This window comes from Crocuta crocuta, unplaced genomic scaffold (genome assembly GCF_008692635.1).
Source record: "Crocuta crocuta isolate KB4526 unplaced genomic scaffold, BGI_CrCroc_1.0 scaffold27, whole genome shotgun sequence".
Lineage (NCBI taxonomy): Eukaryota > Metazoa > Chordata > Mammalia > Carnivora > Hyaenidae > Crocuta > Crocuta crocuta.
The window spans coordinates 5,490,531-5,504,004 of NW_027532250.1; positions in this window are offsets into that span (position 1 = coordinate 5,490,531).

Consider the following 13,474-nt stretch of genomic DNA (forward strand, 5'->3'; position numbering starts at 1 on the left):
TGGGGCTAGAACATGAATCCACATCCTACTTAGCTCTAAGTCCATGCTCTTAACCGCTAGAATATATCAGACAGGCCAAATATTATAAGGAATAAAAAGCAAAAAATGTATATAGTCCAAACTAAGAGATAATAGCAACTATTCTAAAAAAAAAAAAAAAAGTGCTTTTCTCTTTGTTATTCCCTCTCCAACAAAATCCCATCTCCTTTCCTTTACATGATTACTGCCCCCCAAATTAAACTTTTGCCTTAACATTTATTTCTAAACAAGCAGGCAATATCGATAACCTAAATCTTTAAAAATTCTTGAGATATGCTTTTGAGATGAACTTAAAAGATCCCACTAAAAAAGGTTAGATTATTTAAAAGTGGAGAAAAGATGATTCCGCAATTCTGCACCAGGATAAAAATAGAATTCGAAGTTCTCCACCCAAAAAACTCTACCACCTTCCAACTGCTGATTTTTCCCTGTCTGTCCTTGAAATGACCTTGGTTTAATTACCTGCATCTCAATGAATGAATCTACATAGAAAGTGAAGGTTAATTAATGAAGGATCGTTTCTTTTGCTAAACCCACCAGGCAGTGGCTGACAGCAAGAGCCGACCACACAGTATTGTCCTATATCTCATTAGAAATGGTCAGATTGATATACTCACTTCGCACCCGCGAAACAAATGACAATCGTTTACCAACAATGGCCACTTGCGCCCACAGTCACAAAGCTTCCTACCTGGTACCTCTAACCTTAAGTAACGCTGCTCTTGAACTTACAGAATCCAAAATATTAGAAATGCAGAGATCACATTCTAATGAGGCTTAGAGATTTGCATGCCAGTTGCACATTAATATTCACATAACTTCTATACCATAATAGTTCATACAGTCCTTGTTTTCATATATTTTTTTTAAAACTGGGTCATTCTAGAACAGGGCTTCTGAAGCTCAGCACTAATAACTTTCTGAACTGGATAAAATTCTGGTATGAACAGCTGTCCTGTGCCATGTGGAATATTTAGCAGAATCCCTGACTTCTATTCACTGGATGCCAGTAACTCCCCTCCCCCTTGTCGTGACAACCAAAATTGTCTCGGGACATTGCCAAATGTGCCCTTCGGTGTAAAACTGCCCCTACTGAGAGCCACTGATTGAGAAAAAATAGGGTTTTAGGGGCACCTGGGTGGCTTCGTTGGTTGAGCATCCGCCTTTTGATTTCGGCTCAGGTCATGATCCCAGGGTCATGGGATCGAGCCCTGAGTCGGGCTCTGTGCTAAATATGAAGCCTGTTTGGGATTCTCCTTCTTTCTCAATCTCTGTCTCTCTCTGTCTCTCTGTCTCTCTCTCTCCCTCCTGCTTGCACTCTCTCTCTCTCTCTCTCTCCAAAAAAAAAAAAAAAGGAAAGAAAAGATAGAGTTTTAGAGTTTGAGGCATCTTATGTTAAAATTATTTCAGACTTGGGGGGAGACATGTTCCAAAAACAGCATAGCTATATTCTCTTTACCCAGACCCTTCAAATGTTTCCATTTTACACAGCCACGGTCCAATTACAAAAAGCAGGAAATAAATGTTGATATAATCGTATTAAGTAATTCATAGGTCTTTACTCAGATATCACCAGTGTCTCACCAGTGTCCTTTTCCTGGTCACAAATTGCATGGAATCATCATGGTACCTACAGTTTCCTGAAGCCTGTGATGGCCCCTAGGTCTTTGTTCATGACCTTGATATGTCTGATGAGCTCTGACCAGTTAATTATTTTTGTAAAACAGTCCTCAATGTGGCTTTGTCTCCCGTGCTTTCACGATTAGATTGAGGCTATGCCTTTTTGCCACGAATGCCACATTAGTGCTGTGTCCTTCCCAGTGCATGATGTCACGAGATACATGATGTGCTATTAATTTTGATCGCTCGGTTGAGACAGCGTCTGTAGTTTCTCTACTGTCAAGTTACTCTTTTTCCCTTCGTATTTAGGAAGAGTCTTGTGGAGAAATTCCTTGAAACTCTGTAAATATCCTCTTTCTTCCTTTAATTTTATCTGCTAATTTTAGCATCCATTGATGCTCCTTGCCTGCAGTAATTATTACTGTGGTACTTGCCAAATGGTGATTTGCTATTTTTGTCATTTGACATTTGTCATTGGAGCTCCATTGTATGGAGTAGCTGTTTCTTTCCCTCCACTTTTTAGTTATTTTTAAAGGAAGTCTTGCCTTACTACCATAAATGAAAAATCGGAATTAAAACAAGTGTTTTGATGTTAAGAAACAACAGTACAAAATAAACTCAATGAAAACCATTTATATCAATTTCTAGCTGGATGCTGCAGCTTTTCAAGGCTCCCAGCCTGATGTCTTGTTTCTCTCTGTTAAAGAGCTTAACAGGCATTAGGAAAGTATCACAAACCTACCGGGGTCAAACTGACTTTCTCCTTCATATATAATCAGAAGGATTGGAAGACAATGAGGAAAGGAATCACTACGTGGTTCAATATTACATGATGTCTGATCTCAGTAATATCTAACATCTCCTCTTTCTCCAGGGGTCCATACCCCACATTTTGAAAAACACTCACCAGTTCTCCCAGTTTTTAGATAAAGTGACTGAGGTCCAGAGAAAGTAAATAACCTCTTCCATATTCACTGAGAGAGGGACTTTGCAATAAGGAACAGTAATAACTCAGAGAAGCCTGACAGTAAAATGCTGGACATGAGATGGGCTGGTAGGTGGAGATCTATTATGAGGGTGCCAGAGTGTCTCAGAAAACCCAAGGTAAGACTGCAGCCAGACCAAGAATGGACAAGAACCTGGAAAACCAGAGTACGCAGGTCCCACCTCTCATTTCTATTTTTCTCTGTACACACACCTATGTTATTTTTCCCTCCCTGTCTCCCTCTCTCACAGCGATTTCAGCTTTTCCATCCAGATAGGAAAATGGAGCAACCCCGGAACAACCAAGTCTACTGTCCAAACCATGCTCAGAACCCCACTGGGTCACTCTGGATCCCCATGATCACCTCTCAAAAAAATGAATCTGATTGGCCCAGCTTAAGGGAGGGGCACATTCTTGATCCAATCAGCTTCGACGAGGGGCAACATCTTGTAATTCAAAAGGAGGGGTACCCATCATCAGTTATCCTAAGCAAGTACCGCAGGGCAAGCACCTGGATCCAAAGGTCTAGAAAACTGGCTTCTCAGTAGCCAATCCAGGTCCTCAGAAAGGCAGTTCCCAGCATCGGCCCTTAGTCTACTAGGCATCCAAATACCACATGTAGTATTTTTTCTTTATGCTTTTTCTTTGAATTGATGCAATTTTTTTTCTTAAAAAATAGCATTGAGTCAGGAAACTTACGATAGTATGAGCTTCACTAGGAAAAATCAGATGTTTTTCTAATACTGATTGAAACCCATGCACATTACTAAAACCAAGAATGCACATCCTGTACCATAGAAAGGCCCCCATCTTATATGTGTCCCTTACTTGCGTAAGAACTGGGTCCTCTATACTTTGGAGTCTCTTCCCTGTTTTATCTGTCCCCTGAAGCAAGATATTCTATGTTCAAATTGCTCAGACAGTTTTCAATCCATTCCTGCTTTATTCTTCCTAAAATTAAATTATTCTGACTTGAAGAGTTGCACATCGTGAAGAAATTGGCTTTTGATGTTTCCCTGAGCTCTTCACACCAACTTTTAAAAAATAAACCCTGCTCAGTTTTTACTCATTTATACCAGTATTGACTTTAGTGGGAGATAATCTCGAGGGTAGATTTGGTTCATGTTTCAACCTTGCTTTTAAAGGTCAATGCAGATAAATACCTAATACAAACTTTAGAAGATCCTAAGTTCTGGGGATACAAAGATGAGAAACCCCTGAATCTGCCTTGAAGGGGCTCCCCGGGTCTCAAGGGGGAACCAAAACCTAAATAAACAACCACAGTGATTCGGATTCCCTCATGGGCCCATCAGGCACCCCCCGCCCCAGAAGATGCAGGGTGAAAGGTATGGAAGGGGTGCCAAGTTCCATGAAGGGACTGGAAAACGAGGCATGTGGGAAAACAATTCGAATCAGAGGAAAGAGCAAGTGCAAAAGTCCTGAGGCAGGAGCTTGCCTGGAATACTCTGAGAAAGCTAGGAACCGTCTGTAGCTGGAACAGAGTGAGCGAGGGAGACAGTGTTAAGAGGATGGAATCAGGGAAAGGGAGGGGGCAAGATGGCGGAGAAGTAAGGAGCTCCGTACTTGCACTCGCGCCCATACATCACACAGAAAAGATCTGAAGCCATTGGAAACCTTACAAAACCTGAGAGATTGGGAGACAAAGGACGCAGAATCCACTGAGAGAGCCTTCTAACGTGAGTGCGAACCGGGGAAGATAAAATCGGGCCGGGATCGGAGACTCCAGGGTGGGAGACGATCCCCCTCTACCCTCTACGNGATGAGGGTCAGGTGGGACCTTCGGGAGGATTTTGGCTTCACCTTGGTCTGGGATGGGAGCTGCTGGGGTTTCTAGGCAGAGGAGTGACTTACATTGTGTAAAAGGCTTTCTTGGGATGCTCTGCAAAGAGTAGAGCATAGGGGCCAGTGGTGAAGACAGGAAGCTGTTAGATCCTTGTGAATAGACTAGCTGAGTAGTAATGGCAGCTTGGCCTCTGGCTCTGTTTTGCAGGGAGCACCGACAGAATTTCAGAAGACTAGTAAGGCTGCATGTAAAGTTACAACTTGAGACACTAAATGGATAGTTTCCAGCCACGGGAGCTGTTAGGTGGGAGGTTGGCACCAGGAGTTTCGTTCTGGACATGTCACGTTTGAGGAGCCAATCAAATGCATCCACGTGGGGACAGTAAGAAGCCAGTTGGAGACATAATGCTGGCATTGAGGAGAAAACTCCACACCAGATCTATTGGGCAGCGTAGACTCGATTAGTTCAGTACCTGGCATACAGTAGGAATTCAATAAATGGCAAATGCATAAATGCCATGGCTTACATCAGCACAAATGTCTGTGTACCACTGCAAAAAGAGCCAGATCTTCACACCCTACTAATGATGGGTCAGTAAGAGTTTCAGTAAGAGAAGAAAAGCATTTTTTTTCTTATTCCAAATGATCTGCAAAATTACGAAGTGTGGTTTACTTAGGTTGTTTTCTATCTCCAAGATAACATTAATAAACAAATTTGAAATCATACAAGTATGAACGTAAATTATTTACAGTGTACTTGAAGAGCTCAGAAGGGCTTTGTAAGCTAAATAATTTATAAACTCATAGAAGGAGTTTCTTTTTTCACTAATTAAGGGTGAAAATTTTACCAATAAATCATGAGAGGTTTCGGGAAGCACACAGACTGGAGATCAATTCTGTACAACAAACATTTACTGAAAAACTACTATGTCCCGGGCACTTAGCTAGAGACGAGTCGTTCAAAGATCTGCATGATGGTGTTTTCACTTTAAAGGAGATGCCTGAGGCCTGGGGGAAATGGTATCCTTAGGGCCAAGCGTCAGGACTACAGCAGACATTGGTGGTGCTCAATGTCTGAGCACCACTGAGTTCAGATGCTCAGTTTTGCAGGGGCACAGTGGGATGGCAATTCCCCACCCCCTTGAGGAAAGGCATGACCCTGTGAGTGCTCTAGCCAAAGAAACGTAAACAAAAGCTACCTGTGTTACTTCGAAGTGGAAGCCTTAAGAGGCAGTAAGTGACTTGCCATTGTTATGGGCTGAATGTCTGGGCTCCCCAAAATTCATACACTGAAATGTAATCTCCAATGTTTTGGCACATTAAGAGGTATAGCCATTGGGAGGCGAGTAGGTCATGAGGGTGGCAGCCTCCCAAATACGATTAGTGCCTTCATAAGAAGAGACCAGAAAGCTAGCTCCTCCCTTTCTACCACGTGAGGGTACCCTGAGAAATCTGCAGCCTGCAACCCAGAAGACTCTGGCTCTCCCCAGAACTCAACCATCCTGGCACCCTGATCTCAGACATCCGGCATCCAGAACCATGAAACAGAAGGGTTCTGACGATGCCTGAACTGACAAAGCCAGCGATGTTTGGTCCACTGTTGAAGTGACACGGGTCCATGTGGAAGGGTTGCTTCCTTCCACCCGGGCCCATTGGTGACTGCTGTGAGCAGACCGTCCGTACCCCGTGGAGATGACCTGCTGGATCATAGGAAATAAACTTGTGTGCGTTAAGCCACTGATGTTGAGGGATTTTTAGCTACTACACAGTCCATCCCATCCTAAATACCAGCCCTATTCTGCCAAAGGAGACACCCGTGGTGAATTTCCATGTTCCAAACACCCCTTTCATCCCCCACGCTCTGGGTTATCCATCTCTATTTTAAAATATAATTTCTGTCCTGTGTTTCCCAAATCACTTTTCTAGGCTCATGTATAGAAACAAAGCCTTAGATCCAGACCATCAAATCCTTTTCTCCATTCCTCAATTTATTTAAAAATGCCCCTTTCTAGTTAGAATCATATCTTTCTATCCCCAATTGCCTTTCTCCTTCCACCACCTATATGCTTTTCTGTGCAAGCCATAGCCGTCACCAGAAGCAAATTTGTACTTGTTAATTTCACGAGCGTTTCCACGTAGGTGAGAAGAATAGAGGTCAAGAGAGTCGTGCAAACCCTGCATTGCCTTGGACGGAGGCACTGAGCCCGGACCTCAGCAAAGGTTACGAATGCCTGTATGTCAAGAGCCTTCCACGGACAAGCAGGTTAGCAAAACCATGAAAAACATACTGTCTTGGGGCACCTGGGTGGCTCCGTCGGTTACATGTCTGACTTCGGCTCAGGTCATGATCTCACGGTTCGTGGGTTCGAGCCCCACGTCGGACTCTGTGCTGACAGCCCAGAGCCTGGAGCCTGTTTCAGATTCTGTATCTCCCTCTCTCTCTCTGACCCTCCACTGGTCACGCTGCCTGTCTCTCTCTCAGAAATAAATAAAACACTAAAAAAAAAAAGTACTATCTCTGTGTGTTTTGTTGCATGCGATCTTTCTAGGGCCTAGAAAGCGGGCAGCACAGAGCCCATGCTAATCGAACCCCGCGATGGGAGGGAAGGAAGGAAGAAAGAGAGGGAGAGAGGAAAGGAGGGAAGGGAGGAGGGTGGTAAAAGGCAAGGGAGGAGAGGGAGACGAAAACAGGGAGAAATAAAGAAGTGCAAGGGCAGAGGCGGGCGAGCGTGAGGTGAGGGGGCCCTGCGGGGTCCGGGAGGATTGACAGAAGACGGAAGAGGAACAAGGGGGGAAGGCTTCCTGGAGAACAGAATAAAACAAAAGCCGCAAGATACTTTTCTTAAACAGCTCTGGGAAAGTTCCACCATCATTAATTTCAGACCATACGAAGAATTTCTGCGCAGGTCAGCAGTTGTTCTAATGGTTTGAAAAACCTACGTGGGATCAAGGGCAAATGCTACCTACAGCGAAGGTACTGGATGTTTCCTTAAGAGCAACCAGGTGGCATTTCAACGGTCATGGTAGACTGAATTGGGAAAGGTCAAGGCGAAGAGAAATAAGAGAAAATGTGCTCGTAGCAGTGGAGGGGCCAAGACGGGACGGGGGAGGGAGCCGTGGAGGGCTTGAGCCTGGCTCCGACCAGATGAAATCCATTATCCTCAAAAGTCAGCTCAAGAAGCAGTAGAAAAATATCTTTGTCTTTATTAATTGACATCTTCTTGATCTTAAGAAAATATGACTAGAAGCTACTTACTTTTCAAAACCACTATTTATATCGATCTGCAATGCAACCTGAAGAACAGCGTTCTCTCTACAAAAGTCCAGCTTCGGGACAAATTCCATCACCACTTAACCAGCTCGCTCTGGTACTGGATTTTAGAGCGGACCTCGGCTAGGAGTGAATTATTCATTTCCAGCATCAGCACCAAACAAAATACAGGGCTCCCAGGCTCAGCTGCCCCTCCCCCAGCTCCAACGTGGGAGGTGTTACTATTTGCGGAGTTCGACCACTGGCCTGTGCATTCGCTGATTACAACACACAATATCAATTTTCACATATCTTCCTGGAGACAAGAGAAACCCTAACTGGTTTAAGATGAGTTTTGACTGTAAGGATAGGAAATCCAAAATAGCACTGAGGGAAAGTTCTTAAGTCTGGTGCTCAGAGCGGAGGGTTGACACGGAGGCTCCAGAGTGCAAGGTTCCAGGCTCCCTCTGTCTTGTTCCTCCCCCATGCACAGTTGCTATTCCCATGATCACCTCTTGGTCCAAAATGGTTGCTGGAGCTCCAGCTGTTACATCCACATTCCAGCCATGAGGAAGGAATGGAGGGAAAGGCCAAGAAGTACCCACTACCTCCCTTTTAAAACATTTCCCGGAAGTTGTCACTGACTCTTACAACTAATTGGACAAGAAGTCAGGTTCATGGTCCCACTTAGGAGAAAGGGAAGCTGGAAAATCTTGCTTTATTTGGGGCTTCCACAAGCCACTCAACAATTAGAGGTCAATTACTAGGGAGTAAGGGGGGATGAGCACTGAGGGATAATTGCCACTTCCACCTACTCCAATATGGTTTATGCCAGATTTTAATTTGTCTTACTCTGCCTCTTCTCAAGTGCTAAGAAAAATAATGAGATATATAAAGTTTTCTGAAACCATGAAACCGAACTCATTTACCTTTATAATTTTCTATTAATCTACTACCAGAATTCATTTTACATTTAATTCCAGCCTCTAACACTTTAATGCCATCTCTTTAGTCTTTACACATTAGTGGTCTCAGCCTTGTCAGACTTTTTCATCTCCTTTATGTTCATTTATTTTAACTTTTAGTGGTCTTCTAGCCAATCCTTTATCCTTTTTATTACAAGAGCATGAAATTTTATAATCCCCTAGAGCTTTGTTAGTCAGCTGCTACAAGGTTCTTAACCTTCACTAATTTATTCCCTCATTTTTGACTTTCAGATCTGAAGCATGCCTTAATATTTTGTTTTTGAATACGAAAGTAACTTTTATTAAGTAGGTTTATTGCATTAATAGATTTTTATTTCAGTTTTTACAGTTATATTTAAGTTCTCTGCTAGTTATGCTGCAGATCACTTTAATAACAATTTATAATGCTATGTAATATAATTTATATTTTAATATCATAAAAATGTACATAAGATAATAAAGCAAGAGCCATTTTATAAAACTTTACCTGGAAACCATTTCAAATAAGCATGTATTTTTTAACTTCCGAGTAAACAATTTTATTGATATTTATTATAATAGAAGACTCCCTAAAACAAGAATAGCTTCTCTTTTTAAGAAAAAATAATAATAAAGACAGTGCCCCTTAAAATACCACCTATGTTTTGATCTTTTATCTGCCTCATCCCTCCTTCTGTTTTGGCTTCTCAAAGGCAGAGAGGGGACTGTTTTTCCTTCTTCGTACAATTACATGAATGATCAATACCCAGCTGTGAACATTTCTAATTCACGTTACAACAGCAAGAACAATCATGTCGGCATTAACTGAGATATATATGTGACAATAAAATAATACTAATAATTATAAAGCACTCTCTCCTCCTCCGTTGCAAATCTGGCAGGGATTATAGAAAGACTGATCAAAATGCAAATGTTAAGCATAAATTGTGCAGTGGGAGAAGGAAAAACTAGACCGTGAACTTGAGGACCTTAAACCTTCTAGGCTTTTACATGAGACCGATACAAGGGGGAAAAATTGGTCACCAGAGGGTTGGACTCAGATAGTTTTTCTCCGCAGGCAAGAACCTGTAACTCCATCAGTGAACATGTCTACCTAACAACCGCACCCTCCTCCCCACGCCCCCCCCCCAAAAAAAAAACCTCAGTGACTGACAAGAACTTTTATTTCGTTCCTGAGCCTACAAAGTAGCAGTTGGGGGTGGGAAGGTCTGCTGATGCAGGCAAGCCTGTTAGATCTTGACCAGGCGTCCCTGATGAGACTTGATGGGTTTCTCAGTGGGCTGGGGTCTGGCTGGCGGCTGGACAGCACCCCTCAGCTCTTGTCCACATGGTCTCTCACCCCCCAGCACTCTAGCTCAAGCTCACTCAAAGGGCAACAGAGCCCAAGAGCAGCAAGAAGCCAAGCCCATACGTGGATGCTTTCCAAGCTTCCCCTTGATTAGTGCCTGCTGATGCCCCACTATCTAAATTAGGTCAAGTTCCCAACCCAGATGCAAGTGGGGAGTGGGGAAACAGACTTCACTTCTTTACGGGGGGGGGGGGGGATTGTGAACAATTCGTAATCGTTTGATAAACACATTGCATGCAGCATTATCCACAACCTTTGCTCTCGGGTCTTAAATCCCTACGGCCGATTCTTCACTTAGCTGACGAGTGTTCCTTTGTGCCAAGCCCTGTTGTAAAAGTAGTGACCAAAATAAAAACTCTGGCCTCCTGAAGCTTACATTCTGGGGGGACCTCCTCTTTCTTTGACCAATATTTGGGACCACAGCCAATGTCCCTTCCTCCTACAGTCAGTAATAGACCTCCGTGGGTTTTCCCCATTTGATATCGCTTCCGTTTTCTTCAGGCATTAGCCTCTTCCATTTCCCTTTGGGAATTTCTGTCTCCCAGGGGACTGTCAAACACGAAGCCTCTCCTGCCACATATATGTCCATGGGATCCAGTCTGGCCAATCAGAATACCTCATTCTGGACATGACAGTGGGTCCAGGATGGGCAAATGAGCCAGGCAGGACCAACCAGAGACATTCTCAGGAACTAGAATCAGGTGCGTGGGTGGCTGGGTCGCTTGGGCATCCAACTTTGGCTCAGGTCATGATCTCATAGTTCATGGGTTCCAGCCCCATATGAGGCTCTGTGCTCACAGCTCAGAGCCTGGAGCCTACTTCGAATTCTGTGTCTCATTCTCTCTCTGCCTCTCGCCACTTGAGCTCTCTGTCTCTCAAAAATAAATAAATGTAAAAAATTTTAAAAAAAGAAAAGAAAGTCTAGAATCTTGGAATGAGCACTGGTGTTGTGTGTAAGCGATGAATCACAGGAATCTACCCCCAAAACCAAGAGCGCACCGTATACACTGTATGTTAGCCAACTTGACAATAAAATGAACTGTCAAAAAAAATTTTTTTAAACTGAGATTTATAAAAAAAGAAAATCTAGAATCTTTATCTACAGATACAATGTGAGCTAGCAACGCCAATAATCTTAGATACCCCATGAGAATAAATCAACTCGAAAAATAAAGAGAGAAATAAATCAACGAGAGAAAGTAAGGAATGAAAGAATCCCAGTGATGTCATCTGAACTCCTGGAAACTACCACGCCTCAAGCCACTTCTACTTCACCTCCTGGTTATATAAATCAATGGCTTATCAAGTATGAGTTGGGTTTTTGTCATCTACAACCAAATGAGTTGTAACTAATCCAACCTTCGAGAATTTAACACAGCTGTCCCACCCTCCCAAAGCCAGCTAGAGTCCTCAAAAGCCACACGTACTGTTTACAGGACACTGTGAAATACACAAATTCTACCATATATAGAGCAATCAATTAGGCAGAAAATAACTACACGCTACAGCTACACTGGAACACCATAAAGGCAACTTTTATCCTTAAAAAAGTTATTAAACTAAATAAGGTCTGCAATTTCCAATTTTGTAACAATCATTTGATTCTTGCTCATCTAGTGGGTCACTTAAAGCTGGTACTCACAGACAGACTCAAGAAAGATTTACCGGAAGGAAAATAAAATTGAACAAAATTGTATCTGGTGGGTCATTTTTTTCCTACAAAGTCAAAAAAGATTAGCTTCTGCCCAGGTCACGGAAAACTCCAATGATCCTTTGGACCACCAACTGAACCTTTTCCGGAAGTAATATTAGAGATTACATTAAAATAGCCATCCTAAGTTCTACTCGTTTCTAGCCGCCTTGCCAAGGAACACCAAGCCATTCGAATGGTAGCCTTCTGGAGTATATTCCCCAAATTATTACCTAACCTAGTCTTTCTCAGATGTGACCTATGGAATGTAACACACACACACACACACACACACACACACACACACAGGTTAAAGGCTCTGGAAAGGAGGCTGTTTAACTTTGTCTGACCTTGCATTTCCCAAACTTATTTGACCCCAGAATATCTTTTTTTTTTTTTAGCATGTCACACTTATTAATGTTCATGAAAATAGTTGTCCATGTTGTAGATACTAATCTACCATCTGAAATAGGGGCCGGCAAACTTTTCCCATAAGGGACTGAAGAATAAATAGTGTAGGCTTTGCAGCCATGCCATGTCTGTCCCAACTATTCAGCTTGGTCACTGCAGTGGGGCAGCAGCCATAGACCATATGTAAACAATGGACATGGCTATGTTCAAATAAAACTTTATTTATAAAAACAGATGGAGGGCCAGATTTGGCCTGTGGGACATAGTTTATTGGCCTATGTCTAACCCAACAGGAGATACCAAGCCTAGAAGAGAGCGAATAAGACCATGGACTTAGAATCAATGTTGGGAGCACCTGGGTGGCTCAGTCAGTTAAACGGCCAGCTTCGGTTCAGGTCATGATCTCATGGTCCATGGGATCGGGCCCTGTGTTGGGCTTTGTGTTGACAGCTCAGAGCCAAGAGCCTGCTTCGGATTCTGTGTCTCCCTCTCTCTCTGCCCCTCCCCTGCTCACACTCTGTGTGTTTCTCTCTTACTCTCTCAAAATAATAAATGAACATTAAAAATTTTTTTAAAAAAGGAACCAATGTTGGGGTCCCAGCTTCATGCACAGGCTGCATAGCCTTGAACAACTTAACTGACCTCAAAAATCTGTTTCCAAGTATAAAATGAAGAGTGAGTGTACTTCCACATACCTATTGAGTTTATATTTCTACATGAGTTCTGAGTGGGTGATGTGCAAATTATATGTATATGTAATTTTAAAAAGTGGTTACTTCAACACATGGACCAGCAAGGCGGGACAGTGAAAAGATTCATAAAACCAAGTCATGCAGCAAACACAGCCCTCAGATCCAAGGATGACAGATTTAAAAAAATAAGCCTCCTAGGAATTCATGAAGTTTGGGGAGACAGTTCTGAACCTCCAGCATATGCAGTGAGGCTCCAGCCTATCATATCTAATGTTCAAGGGCCAGAGAGACCCACATGATGTCTTGTTTCCATCAACCTATCGGAAGCCACATTTGGGTTCATAGCGTGTCTAAAGAGACAAAGGAAAGCTGCCGTCCGGCTCACTCACAAACACGTATTTTTGCTATTTGATTTTCAACCACAGCCTCTGATGAGCAGGTAGCCAGTGGAAGGTTCTGCTTCCCTGGTCTTGGTAGGACAAAATGAAGACCCGTCCTTTGTTTCTAAAGGACTGGAATTTTCTCCCCAAATGTTTGCTCTCATAAAGTTTTCTTTACACTCATCCTGGCAGAATTCTATTTTTATTTCGCCACATGAACTGTGTTCATAATTTCAATTTTTACTGCATAATGGGGAGAGGTCTTTTCCATTCATTCAATTTTTTTATACA